The following is a 13,942-nucleotide window of genomic DNA, read 5'->3' as shown; positions in this document are numbered from 1 at the left end:
GAGTGTGGAAGGTGGACCCGATTGTGTTTTCTTCAATTCGACGTAGTCGTTCACGTCAACGTCCGCTCGCCCTCTGCAGCCTCGTCACGCGTCTGCCTCCTCCTGACCTTGCCACCAAGTCTCTGTCGTCCGTGCTGGGCCTGTCCACCGCCCCACCTCGAGGCCACAGTCGCTAGGTACGCCAAATGGCCTTGTCCCCCTTTCCTCCCTCCCTTCCTTCTCTGACGTTCTGACCCCGCGTTAGTTCGACCAAGAATGGTCGAGTGGAGGGGCTGGGGAGTGGCATTGCCGTCACAGCACATGTGGGTGAGCGGCCTAGTCGCCGGGGCAAGGAGTGCGGGAAGACGGAAACCCCAACGTTGCTGTCTGCCTGCCTACAAAGGCGTAGAAACCTATTCGATTCTGTTTGCCCGTGGTGCCCACGACGGAGGGGATGTCAAGCTCCGTCTCCTTCCTGTTGTTGAAGCCAGCGGGGCTACGGAGGGGATGGCAAGCTCCTTCTCCTTCCTGCTATTGAAGCCGTCAGAGCTTGTGGAGGCGCTGCACAACTACGACACGACGACTAGCTCTAGCCTCCGCACCGAGGACATCGTCAACCTGTAGCCCACCTTCGTCATCGAGGTGCTCACCCTCGACATTGGCGGTCAGCCTCCTCCTCATCGCGCTTGTGGTGGTGGCGGAAGCCAACATCGCTGCTGGCAATGGTAATGCAGTTTTAGCAGACAATACCACCTTCCCTGGCTCAGCATTCTTGGCTTGTGTTTTAGCAACTAAGTTAATACATGTATGATCGGTGCTTTGCTGGTTCTTGCAGTTGCGGGCTTGGGGAATCTCTATAGCTCCAGGAACAACCCAACACAGCTCATCGGGTGATCCGCCAGCGGTGGCGACCCCTGCCCTACCAAGTGGATAGGTGTCTCCTGCTCGGGCTCCATCGTCACTTCAATGTAGGCAGATTCTCAAACGACAAGATATTTTGTCTGTCACATTGAGCTATGCTTCTAACATTCCTACGAAAACACCAGTGTTTTCTCTTTTCTTCTCCAACTTCACTTCGGCTCCTTTAATTTGGCACGACCACTCTATAACTTTTTCTCATGTTGTTTGCTTAAAAGTTTGTTAGTGTGCTTAGCATTTACATGTACATCCATCCACCATTGTTGCCCTGCTTTTCCACCAAAAAAGGGTCATCACTACTGTAATGACCAAATGAGTATTATAATAGCTATCAGCATACTGTGCTGGGGATAATATAGATATAACACTTTGCTTTTACATGGTTGCTATGATGAGAGTTATGGTCATACATTATGTTGTTCTGCATAGATAGTATTAAATGTTGTTCAGCTTAATTTTGTAGCCAAATTTTTCATAACATACCAGTTGCCATCAAACCTTACCTTTATGTGATGCCTCATAACCTGTACATATTATTCATGCTATTCGATTCTTGAAATTTGATTCAAAGCAAATACATGAATCTGGCGAAAAATAGCTTCACTGGGTCAATATTCTATATCCAACTTGGTTTCGCTTGAGCACCAGTAAGTTTCTGTCCAATGTAAAGATGTAATTCTTTCTGTGTTGATCTTGTTAGTTAACACAATCTAACTGCAATGAACTGTTGGGTGCAATGCAGCAATCTCAGCCCCAATTCGCTATTTCAGCAAATTGTTGTACTATTTGGAAGCCTCAATTCACTTTCAGAGTTGTAAGGCATACTAAACCTTTGTTTTCGTATGCAAACTTGACTTGAATATTGTGTGGTTGAAATTATTAATCATGCACAAACTATTTGGTTATTGAATGTCCTCTTTGTTAGAAAACAAATGTAGTTTTGGGCACAATAAAATATTTGAAATATAGTATTGCCACTGATAAAACTATAGCATATTTATTTTGGTCACAAATGTTAGCCCATCTACATCTCTCTTAAATAAAAAAGTTAACTTTGATTAACAATATATTATATGGAGCTAAATTTTATTATATTATACTTATTTTTCTTTGCAGATGCACATGAACACTTTTTTTAACAAAAGACATATGGTCCTCGTCGATGAGGAGGTACACAACCATCTTACTGCATGAAGCTTCCTGCGCATCGAGAGATAGGTTCATCATTGAGCTTCTTCATATCCTATGTAGTCGTTTGATTCTTTTTTTATAAAAGGAAAACTGCATATATCCACTTACAAGTTTGGGATGGTGATCGATATTCATGAGTCCATCATGTTCGCTATTTGTTACTACAGATTGTTACTCTGTTGCGTGATACATTTGTCCTTATTAGTTTGATAGTGTTCATACAAAAGCTTCCTCAGGTTTCCACCTTCACACATACAGTAGAGGCTCCGATAGAATTACTAAACATAAGAATGCAACAGTAAAAATAATAACATGACAACTAGGCACTGCATGATTTAATGAGAGATCCAAACGGCTTGAAGCTAGCAAAAAAGTTGTATGTTACTAGCATCGTATTTATTTAAAATGCATTTATATGGCATTAGTTCAGTTTTCTTTATAAATAGTTGTCCTGAACTTGCAGCTAAACCCAGAAGGCCATGTAATCCCTCAATATCAGTTTTGTTTGATTCAAAGTGCAAGCTAAGTGTTGTCATAGCATTCTCTCGACAGCACATCAGACTTAGTGCTTAAATGCAACTATGAACTAAGAAAAAAATCATCCTCCAACCCTGATTTTGCCAATGAAGGATTCTTTTACAACGCAATGAGAGAGGTCAAGCTATTGCTTCATAGTAAGGTGACCCAACCATTGAGTCACAGATTAATTGCAGTGATTCACTGATTGTAGTTAAATGGTTGTCAAATGCAATGAATTCAGATGCCAATTTCTTTTTGGTGGAAGGAACATGACACATGAAATATTGGAATTGAATGCCATTCTAATAATAGTAATTTAGAGATGCAATCTTGTGATGTGTCTTCTATATTTAATAAAGTCTTGAACAATTTTTACATCGCACTTTTTTAGGGTGTTCACCTGAGGTTTACTAGGAATACTATTATCCAATTCCACGTGATTGTCCAGGTGCAACGCTATGCAACATTGCATATATTTTAATCTCAATCTAATCTTTTGAATTTGTATGATTATCGTGCATTGCAAATCGAGTTATCATGCTGTTTGTATAGAAATGTAGAGAGAAATACAAGAATCGATTGTTGGATATTGGTGACCTGCAAAAGCATCTTCCAAATAGCCCAAAATGTGGTATTGGGTCGTCCACGTTACCACCTTACTTCCCATGCTACTTTTATTGATGGGAAAAAACTTCATCAGCAATGGTTGCGAGTGTGGCTAAGAGTTAAATGGTTGTGAAATAGAATGAATTTAGCTGCCAATTTTTTGTAAGTTGATGGAACATGACACATGGAATATTTATGACGCTTTTATGCTCACATTCATTTATTTCTTGTTTGCAGCCTCCACAAATCTGAGTTTGAACACATAACAGATGATATTCTTAAGCTGGATGGATATTTTGCTTAGCTTTTGTGGATTGAAGTGGACCTGACTTGTAGTTTGCTGAAGTCTATGTACATAACTGTGTGGATTGCATCAGCCAAGCTATGTTTACCAATACCATGTATATACATCCCACTGTGATGTGTCCCTACGTGCGACGCATGACGTAGACTTAGATCATGTCACCTTATTTTGGATCAGCTTGCTACTGTGATGGGACTGATCGTTATACTATGTCGCACCTCTATGTATGGTAACTTGCTGAAACAGAAAACAACTGCAACTTTAATCGCTGCTTTATTCCTCTGTTTGTCTCGCGCTCAAGCTTTCAAACAGTATTATCAAATCCTTACCACTTCATGTTTTTTTCCTTTGTATTGGATAGGGCCCCCTGATCTAGTATATCTTTATATTCATCTCTCTTTCTTGTTTTGTGCACATCACACCTTTTTCACTTCTCAAAAGTCGTCGTGCCTAGATGGAGGGAGTATTTATATTTGAATTGATAGAATTTTTCTGTTCAAAATAAATTTGGTAGAATTTAAACCCTCAATTTCTGTTGGCAAGACGAGTATATCTATATCTATATTCTATATTATACTTAAAGCACCAGTTTCAACGGTCATCCTGCGTCATATTTTTACAAATAACCCCTCATAACTATTTCAAATTAATCTGTTGCACGCCTATAGATGGCCAAACGGCGGCCCGGCACGGGCGAGATGCACGTGGGCCACAACTATGGCACAGGCACGTCATGCCGGCCTGCTGACTGTGTCGGACCAGCCCGTTAGCCTGTCGGTCCATTTGATTAAATCAGCATAAAATTTTAAAAAACAGTGCAGGAGGTGGGGTACGAACCCATGTCCTGATGGAAGAAGGGCGGAAGACACTGGATGAAGCTGTCTAACCATTAGAACATCATGGTCAAATGTTTTTAATATTGAATATAAATTTTATATATGTATATACGTTTTTCGTAAAATTTAAAAAAATATAATCGTGTCGGAGCGGGCCAGCACTACGGACCGAGGCTACAGCCCAAGCACGGCACGACGTTCTTGGCTCTTGCAAGCATTAGGTCATTTCTGAGACCACATTGGCGCAATGGACTCCATGGTGTTTGAGGTTGCTGAATTAGATGGAGCCTCAATAATTTGTCACGCTAACAGTAAAATGAAAGGTTATTTGTGGGTTTTAAACGTTAGTAATTACTACGAAGTAGCATAATTTATATAGAGCGCACCAGTTTTTATTGATGCCTGACTTTAGCAATCACTCCATATTTTGATCTATCTTTTTTTGTAAGTTTGACTTCATGTGACTTATTTTAGAAACTTGAGCTCACAAACTCTCTTATTTGGTCTCTGTATGGTAGAATTATGTCATTTTATAATATTTGTTCGTTCAGTCAGTCATTGTGAACTGAAAGGGAAATGTGCCCTTGGGCCATTTCTATAAGTGTTTTGGTGATTAGATGCCCAACACATAATGTTTTAGTTCATATGAGCTAAGTGGTTGAGAAGTGCAAATCAAGAATCAAGGTATGTTTCTAGCCCTAGTAAAATGTTTTTGGATACTAACATATCTCTCTAAGTGCTAGGAACATAGCCAAGAAAACTGGAATCGGACAGGAGAAGTTTTGGGTAAGTTCAGCCAAACCTGAACCAGCCTGTGGTGCACCGGACAGTGTCCGGTGCCCAGGTTGGTCCGGCGACGAACTCGTCGCTCTCGGGAAAAAGCGAAGGCGCCACGGCTAAAATTCACCGGACTGTCTGGTGTGCACCGGACTGTCTGGTGTGCACCGGACTATCCGGTGAGCCAACGGCGCCCGCGGCCAACGGTAGGCAGCGCAATCAGCGGGCGACGCCTGGCCCACGCCAACGGTCAGTTGCTCACACTGGGTTGTCTGGTGTGCACCGAACAGTGTCCGGCGCGCCAATGGGACCAAAGGTCCAATAGTCGTCTGCGCCCGATAAGGAAGGAGATCGGGCACCGGACTGCTACTGATCATGTCGGGTGGTGCACCGGACTGTTCGGTGCGCCACCCGACAGAAGGCAAGAATTGCCTTCCAATTGGATCTCCAACGGCTCCTAGCTGCCTTGGGGCTATAAAAGGGACTCCTAGGCGCATGGAGCAGTACACCAAGCATTCTCTGATCATTCCTAGACACCTAGACTCCGCCGCCACGCATTTGGATCACTGTGTTAGAGATTTGAGCACCATTTGAGTTGTGAACTCCCTGCGCCGTGTTTTGTGCTCACGTCTTGGCTTGAGTGTGTGCGCTTGCTGCTAATTGAGTCTTGCGTGTGTTGCTTTACCTCCCTTACTCTTGTGCTTCTCTTGTGATCAAAGATTGTAAGGGCGAGAGGCTCCAATTTATGGAGATTCCTCGCAAACGGGAAAAACTACAAAGGAAGGAAACCGTGGTACTCAAAGTGGATCATTGGATCACTTGAGAGGGATTGAGTGCAATCCTTGACCGAAGGAGGTCACCACAATGTGGAGTAGGCTTTAGCCGAACCACGGGATAAAAATCACAGTGTCTTGTCTCCATCTTAATTGTGATTTGTTTTCTTCTAAAGATCACACTTTAGCAACCTGTTTTTAAATCGCACTAACACTTCATAACCAAGTTTTGGCTATTTAGTACTTGATTTTACAGGATCACCTATTCACCCCCCCTCTAGGAGCTCTCAATTGGTATCAGAGTCGTACTCTTCATCTAAGGGACTAACCGCCCGAAGAGATGGATCCTAAGGGCAAGGGGATGGTGATCAACGACAAGGAGGAGTCCCTCCTCAACGAGCCTAGAGAGGACAAGCCCACTGACTCTGGCTCGAGTCACAAGAAGAGGGATGGGAAGAAGAAGGGCGCATCAAGAAGATTATCTACTACGACAGCGACGCCTCCTCTTCTTCACCAAGGGATGACGACGATGAAGACTCTTCATCGAAAAAGAAAACGATTAATCAGAATTACTCCTTTGATTATTCTCGCATCCCTTACAATTCAAATGCTCATTTACTATCAATTTCACTTGGAAAACCCCCACACTTTGATGGAGAGGATTATTCGTTTTGGAGTCATAAAATGCATAGTCATTTATTCTCACTCCATCCTAGTATCTGGGATATTGTAGAAAATGGAATGCATTTTGATAATACTGATAACCCCGTATGCATAAATGAGCAAATTCATAAAAATGCCCAAGCCACCACTGTCTTGCTAGCGTCTCTATGCAGGGATGAATACAATAAAGTGAGCAGCTTAGACAATGCTAAGCAAATCTGGGATACCCTCAAGATATCACATGAGGGAAATGATGCCACCATGATTACAAAAATGGAACTGGTGGAAGGCGAGTTGGGGAGATTTGCGATGATAAGGGGAGAAGAGCCAACACAGACGTACAACATGCTCAAGATCCTTGTCAACAAAATCCAAAGCTACGGGAGTACAAGATGGACGAATCATGATGTCATCCGACTCATGCTCAGGTCATTCACTATTATTGATCCTCATCTTGTAATCCTCATTCGTGAAAACCCCAGGTACACCAAGATGACACCTGAGGAAATCCTTGGAAAATTCGTGAGCGGACGCATGATGGTGAAAGAAGCATGATATGTGGACGATGCCTTGAATGGTCCACTTCCTGTCTACGAGACGCAACCTGAAAGGGAAATAGTCTCAACATTTCCTATAATCGATTTTGGTGTTTGACGACTATCACAAACCTTATGGACTAACCAGTTTTCCTAGTTGATCATTTCACAGGTGCATAAGTTCATCTACAACTATTCTAAATCGACTGTCCGGAATACCGTAGATTATTCTGGACACGAGAAGTTTTTTGGAAAAATACCTAAGCGTGGATCGTCCTGGCCCTTGCGGCGAACCGTCCGCGACACTAGGGTGACCCTCGGACAGGAACACTGCAAAAACACAAGTCTACAATACGGACCGTCCGATGGAGAAGCAAGCACCGTCCGAGACCAAGCGCGGATCGTCTGGCCTCAGGCGCGGACCGTCCGATCGGTGAAGAACCAGAAAAACCCGATGGAGAAGTGAGCATCGTCCGAGACCAAGCGATTTCAGCCATTGATGTGCAGGGGCGAACCGCCCGGACCAGGGGCGCGGACCGTCCGCGGTTGGCAGAAAGGGAGCAACGACTAAGAAGTGGTTGGAGGCTATAAATACAACCCCAACCACCTCCATTCACTTCACCCAAGCACTCCAATCCTTCACATTCAATACAAGAGCTAGCAATCCATTCAAAGACACAATCAAAGCTTCCAATCTCTCCAAGTTCCACAATTGAGACAAGTGATCATTAGTGATTAGTGACTTGAGAGAGAGTGATCAGTGTGTTATTTGTCGCTCTTGTTGCTTGGTTTTCACAATCGTGCTTTCTTCATCTCTTTCTCAACCTTCTAAGTGAATTGTAAAGCTTGCAAGAGGCACCTAATTGTGTGGTGATCCTTGCAGGGTCTTAGTGACCCATGAGATTAAGAAGAAGCACTCAACTGGTCTTAGTGACCGATTGAGAGAGGGAAAGGGTTGAAATAGACCCGGCCTTTGTGGCCTCCTCAACGGGGACCAGGTTCTTTGGAACCAAACCTCGATAAAATAAATCACTACGTTCACTCGTCAATCCTCACTTGGTTTGTTTTCCGTCTCTGAAAGTTCCCTTGCTCATATTGATTTGAGTTTGCTCCCAAAGGTCATCCACATTGATTGAGCAACTCTAAGCAAGGAGAACTGTCTTCCGCACTCCAATTTAATTCTAGCGCTAACCCCGGCCTTAGTGCAAGTTTAAGTTTATAAATTTCAGGTTTCGCCTATTCACCCCCCCCTCTAGGTGACTTTTAATTGGTATTGGAGCTAGTGCTTCATTAAGAGCCTAACTAACTCGAAGTGATGTCTGGAGATCACGCCAAGAGGGAGATCATGACCGGCGACAAGTCCGCAAGCTTGGGGAGGACTCTCTCAAGAGAGTCCGACAACAAACACAAAGAGGAATCCTCTTCCTCCATCAAGTCGCATCGAAAAGGTGACAAAAATAAGAAGATGAAAAAGGTGGTCTACTACGAAGCCGACTCTTCATCACCCTCCACATCAAGCTCCGAGTCATCCGTCGCTTCTAAGTGCCATGAGCGCAAGAAGTATAGTAAGATGCCTCTTCGCTATCCCCATATTTCAAAGTGCGCTCCATTACTTTTCGTTCCCCTAGGCAAACCACCATATTTTGATGGTGAAGATTATTGTACGTGGAGTGATAAAATGAGGCATCATCTAACCTCACTCCACGAAAGCATATGGGACATAGTTGAATTTGGAGCGCAGGTACCACAAGTGGGGGACAAGGACTATGACTCGGATGAGGCCGCCAGAATCCGGCACTTTAACTCCCAAGCAACTTCTATACTCCTCGCCTCTTTATGTCGAGAGGAGTATAAAAAGGTGCAAGGATTAAAGGCCGCCAAAGAAATTTGGGACATCCTCAAGACCGCGCACGAAGGGGATGAGGTGACCAAGATCACCAAGCGGGAGACAATCGAGGGGGAGCTCGGTCGATTTGTCCTCAACAAAGGAGAAGAGCCGCAAGCCATGTACAACCGACTCAAAACGATGGTCAACCAAGTGCGCAACCTCAAGAGCACCAAGTGGGATGACCATGAAATGGTCAAGGTTATTCTAAGTTCCCTTGTTTTTTGCAATCCTACTGAAGTACAATTAATTCGTGGGGATCCTAGATATAAACTAATGTCTCCCGAGGAAGTGATACGCAAGTTTGTGAGCTTTGAGCTAATGATCAAAAACTCCAAACATATTGTCAACTTGGAGCAAGGCGCCACCTCCACACCTGAGGTGCAACCCGTCGCATTCAAAGCGACGGAAGAAAAGAAAGAGGAGTCTATATCAAGTAGGCTTCCCATTGACGCCTCCAAGCTCGACAATGAGGAAATGACGCTCATCATTAAGAGCTTCCGTCAAATCCTCAAACAAAGGAGGGGGAAAGATTACAAGTCCCGCTCCAAGAAGGTATGCTACCGGTGTGGTAAGTCCGGTCACTTTATTGCTAAATGTCCTATTTCTAGTGGAAGTGACAGGGACGATGACAAGAAAGAGAAGAAGAAGAAGAAGAAGAAGAAGAAGAAGAAGAAGAAGAGATACTACAAGAAGAAGGGCGGTGATGCCCACATATGTCGGGAATGGGACTCCGATGAGAGCTCCACCGACTCCTACTCCGACGAGGACGCCGCCAACATCGCCGTCAACAAAGGCCTCCTCTTCCCCAACGTTTGCCACAAGTGTCTTATCGCTAAGGACAGCAAGAAGAAGAAGGTACACTCTAGAGCCACCCCTAAACATACAACATCTAGCGATGAGGGTAGCTCTAGTGATAGTGAAGACAATTTAATGTCTCTTTTTGCCAACCTTAGCATGGATCAAAAGAAAAAATTTAATGAATTAATTGAAGCAATTAATGAGAAGGATAAACTCTTGGATAGCCAAGAGGACTTCCTAATTAAAGAGAACAGAAAAATTGTTAAACTAAAAAATGCTTAAGCTCAGAAAATAGAAAAATGTGAGAACTTAACTAAGGATCTTAGCATTTGTCAGGATTCAATTACTAGTCTTAGAAATGAAAATGCTAGTTTAATTTCTAAGGCTAAAGAATTGAATGTTTGCAATGATTCTATTTCATGTCTTAGAGATGAGAATGCTAGATTAAAATCTAAGATAGAAGAATTAAATATTTGCAAACCCTCTACATCTATTGTTGATCATGTTTCTATTTGCACTAGATGTAGAGGTATTAATGTAGAAGCTATTGATGATCACTTTGCTATGATTAAACAATAAAATGATCACATAGCTAAATTAACTACTAAAATTAATGAGCATGAACTTGACAATGAAAAGTTTAAATTTGCTAGAAGCATGCTTTATAAAGGGAGACGCCCTGGCATTAAGGATGGCATTGGTTTCCAACAGGGGAGCAATGTCAAGCTTAATGCCCCTAAAATATTATCTAATTTTGTTAAGTGAAAGGCTACCATGGTTCAGGATAATGAGGGTTACATTTTATATCCTGCAAACTATCCTGAACATAAGATTAGGAAGATTCATGCTAAGAAACCTCATAATATTTCTCACCATCCATTCATGTATAAAAATGAGGCTTCTAGCTCTAGGCATACCACACATATTAAAATGCCTAGAAAGAAAATTCCTGCTGCATCAAATGAGCATAATGTTTCATTTAAGACTTTTGATGCATCATATGTTTTAACTAACAAATCAGGCAAAGTAGTTGCCAAATATGTTGGGGGCAAACATAAGAGCTCCAAAACTTGTGTTTGGGTACCCAAAGTGCTTGTTTCTAACGTCAAAGGACCCAAGACTGTTTGGGTACCTAAGAACAAGGCCTAAAATTGTTTTGTAGGTTTATGCATCTGGTGGTTCAAGTTGGATAATTGATAGCGGGTGCACAAACCACATGACATGGGAGAAGAGAATGTTCTCCTCCTATGAGAAAAATGAAGATCCCCAAAGAGCTATCACATTCGGGGATGGAAATCAAGGTTTGGTCAAAGGTTTGGGTAAATTTGCTATATCACCTGACCATTCCATTTCTAATGTTTTTCTTGTAGATTTTTTAGATTACAATTTGCTTTCTGTTTCTCAATTATGCAAAATGGGCTACAACTGTCTCTTTACAGATATAAGTGTTACTGTCCTTAGAAGAAGTGATGATTCAATAGCATTTAAGGGAGTGTTAGAAGGTCAGCTATATTTAGTTGATTTTAATGAAAACAAAGCTGAACTTAACACTTGCTTAATTGCTAAGACTAATATGGGTTGGCTCTGGCATCACCGACTTGCCCATGTTGGGATGAAAAATCTTCACAAGCTTCTAAAGGGAGAGCACATTTTAGGACTAACCAATGTTCATTTTGAGAAAGACAGGGTTTGTAGCGCATGTCAAGCAGGGAAGCAAGTTGGAGTCCACCATCCACACAAGAACATAATGACGACGGACAGGCCACTCGAGCTACTCCACATGGACCTATTCGGCCTGATCGCTTACATAAGCATCGGCGGGAGTAAGTACTGTCTAGTTATTGTGGATGACTATTCTCGCTTCACTTGGGTGTTCTTTTTGCAGGAAAAATCACAAACCCAAGAGACCTTAAAAGGATTCTTAAGACGGGCTCAACGAGTTCGGATTAGGGATCAAAAAGATAAGAAGCGATAATGGGACGGAGTTCAAGAACTCTCAAATTGAAGGATTTCTTGAGGAAGAGGGCATCAAGCATGAGTTCTCTTCTCCCTACACACCTCAACAAAACGGTGTAGTGGAGAGGAAGAATAGAACTCTACTGGATATGGCAAGGATCATGCTTGATGAGTACAAGACATCGGACCGGGTTTGGGCCGAGGCGATTAACACCGCCTGCTACTCCATTAACCGGTTATATCTTCACCGAATCCTCAAGAAGACATCATATGAACTCCTCACCGGTAAAAAGCCAAATGTTTCATATTTTAGAGTCTTTGGGAGTAAATGCTTTATTCTTATTAAGAGAGGTAGAAAATCTAAATTTTCTCCTAAAGCTGTAGAAGGCTTTTTACTTGGTTATGACTCAAACACAAGGGCATATAGAGTCTTCAACAAGTCCACTGGATTGGTTGAAGTTTCTTGTGACATTGTGTTTGATGAGACTAATGGCTCCCAAGTGGAGCAAGTTGATCTTGATGAATTAGATGACGAAGAGGCTTCGTGCGTTGCGCTAAGGAACATGTCCATTGGGGATGTGTGTGCTAAGGAATCCGAAGAGCCCACACAAGCACAAGATCAACCATCATCTTCCAACCAAGCATCTCCACCAACTCAAGATGAGGATCAGGCTCAAAATGATGAAGATCAAGAAGATGAGCCACCTCAAGAAGAGGACAATGATCAAGGGGGAGATAAAGTTAATGAAGACAAGGAAGATGATCAAGAAATTCAGGATCAAAGACCGCCACACCCAAGAGTCCACCAAGCAATTCAACGAGATCACCCCGTCAACTCCATCCTTGGTGACATTCATAAGGGGTAACTACTAGATCTCGAGTTTCTCATTTCTGTGAACATTACTCTTTTGTTTCCTCTATTGATCCATACAGGGTAGAGGATGCACTAAGGATCCAGATTGGGTGCTGGCAATGCAAGAGGAGCTCAACAACTTCACGAGGAATGAGGTATGGCATTTAGTTCCACGTCCTAATCAAAATGTTGTAGGTACCAAGTAGGTCTTTCGCAACAAGCAAGATGAGCATGGTGTGGTGACAAGGAACAAAGCTCGACTTGTGGCCAAAGGTTATTGACAAGTTGAAGGTTTGGATTTCGATGAAACTTATGCACTCATAGCTAGGCTTGAGTCAAATTGTATATTACTTGCCTATGCTACTTACCATGGCTTTAAGCTTTATCAAATGGACGTGAAAAGTGCCTTTCTCAATGGACCTATCAAGGAAGAGGTCTATGTTGAGCAACCTTCCAGCTTTGAAGATAGTGAGTACCCTAACCATGTGTATAAACTCTCAAAGGCGCTTTATGGGCTCAAGCAAGCCCCAAGAGCATGGTATGAATGCCTGCGAGATTTCCTTATCACTAAGGTTTCAAAGTTGGAAAAGCCGATCCTACTCTCTTTACTTAAATTGTTGCAAAAGATTTGTTTGTTTGCCAAATTTATGTTGATGATATTATATTTGGGACTACTAACAAATCAACTTATGAAGAGTTTAGTAAGATCATGATACAAAAATTCGAGATGTCTATGATGGAGGAGTTGAAGTATTTCCTAGGATTTCAAATCACGCAACTCCAAGATGGTACCTTCATCAGCCAAACTAAGTACATTCAAGACATACTCAAGAAGTTTGGAATGAAGGATGGTAAACCCATCAAGACACCCATGGGAACTAATGGGCATCTCGAACTCAACACGGGAGGTAAATATGTAGATCAAAAGGTATACCGGTCGATGATAGGATCTTTACTCTACTTATGTGCATCTCGATCGGATATTATGCTTTCTATATGCATGTGTGCAAGGTTCCAAGCCGATCCTAAGGAAGTTCACCTTAGGGTCGTGAAGAGAATCATGAGGTATTTAGTTTACACTTCTAAGTTTGGGCTATGGTACCCCAAGGGATCCACTTTTGATTTAGTAGGATATTCCGATGCCGATTGGGCAGGGTGTAAAATTGATAGAAAGAGCACATCAAGGACTTGTCAGTTTCTGGGAAGATTCCTGGTGTCATGGGCTTCAAAGAAACAAAACTCTATAGCTCTTTCCACCGACAAAGCCGAGTACATTACCACAGTCCATTGTTGTGCGCAGTTACTTTGGATGAGGCAAACCCTTAGGGACTATGGCTACAAATTG

The 13,942-nt window shown here is 42.6% G+C and overlaps 1 long non-coding RNA gene across 1 annotated transcript; it reads left to right on the top strand.

The window, feature by feature from the left end:
- The first annotated feature begins 237 nt into the window (after nucleotides 1-237).
- LOC103650020 (uncharacterized) lies at nucleotides 238-3,791 on the top strand. The gene is made up of 4 exons (XR_563859.1): nucleotides 238-704; nucleotides 815-1,711; nucleotides 2,014-2,115; nucleotides 3,451-3,791. It is a non-coding gene; the product is annotated as an uncharacterized lncRNA (long non-coding RNA).
- The last annotated feature ends 10,151 nt before the right edge of the window (nucleotides 3,792-13,942 follow it).

Source organism: Zea mays, chromosome 3, assembly GCF_902167145.1.
Source record: "Zea mays cultivar B73 chromosome 3, Zm-B73-REFERENCE-NAM-5.0, whole genome shotgun sequence".
Taxonomy (NCBI): Eukaryota; Viridiplantae; Streptophyta; class Magnoliopsida; order Poales; family Poaceae; genus Zea; species Zea mays.
This window is presented reverse-complemented; position numbering and strand designations above follow the sequence as displayed.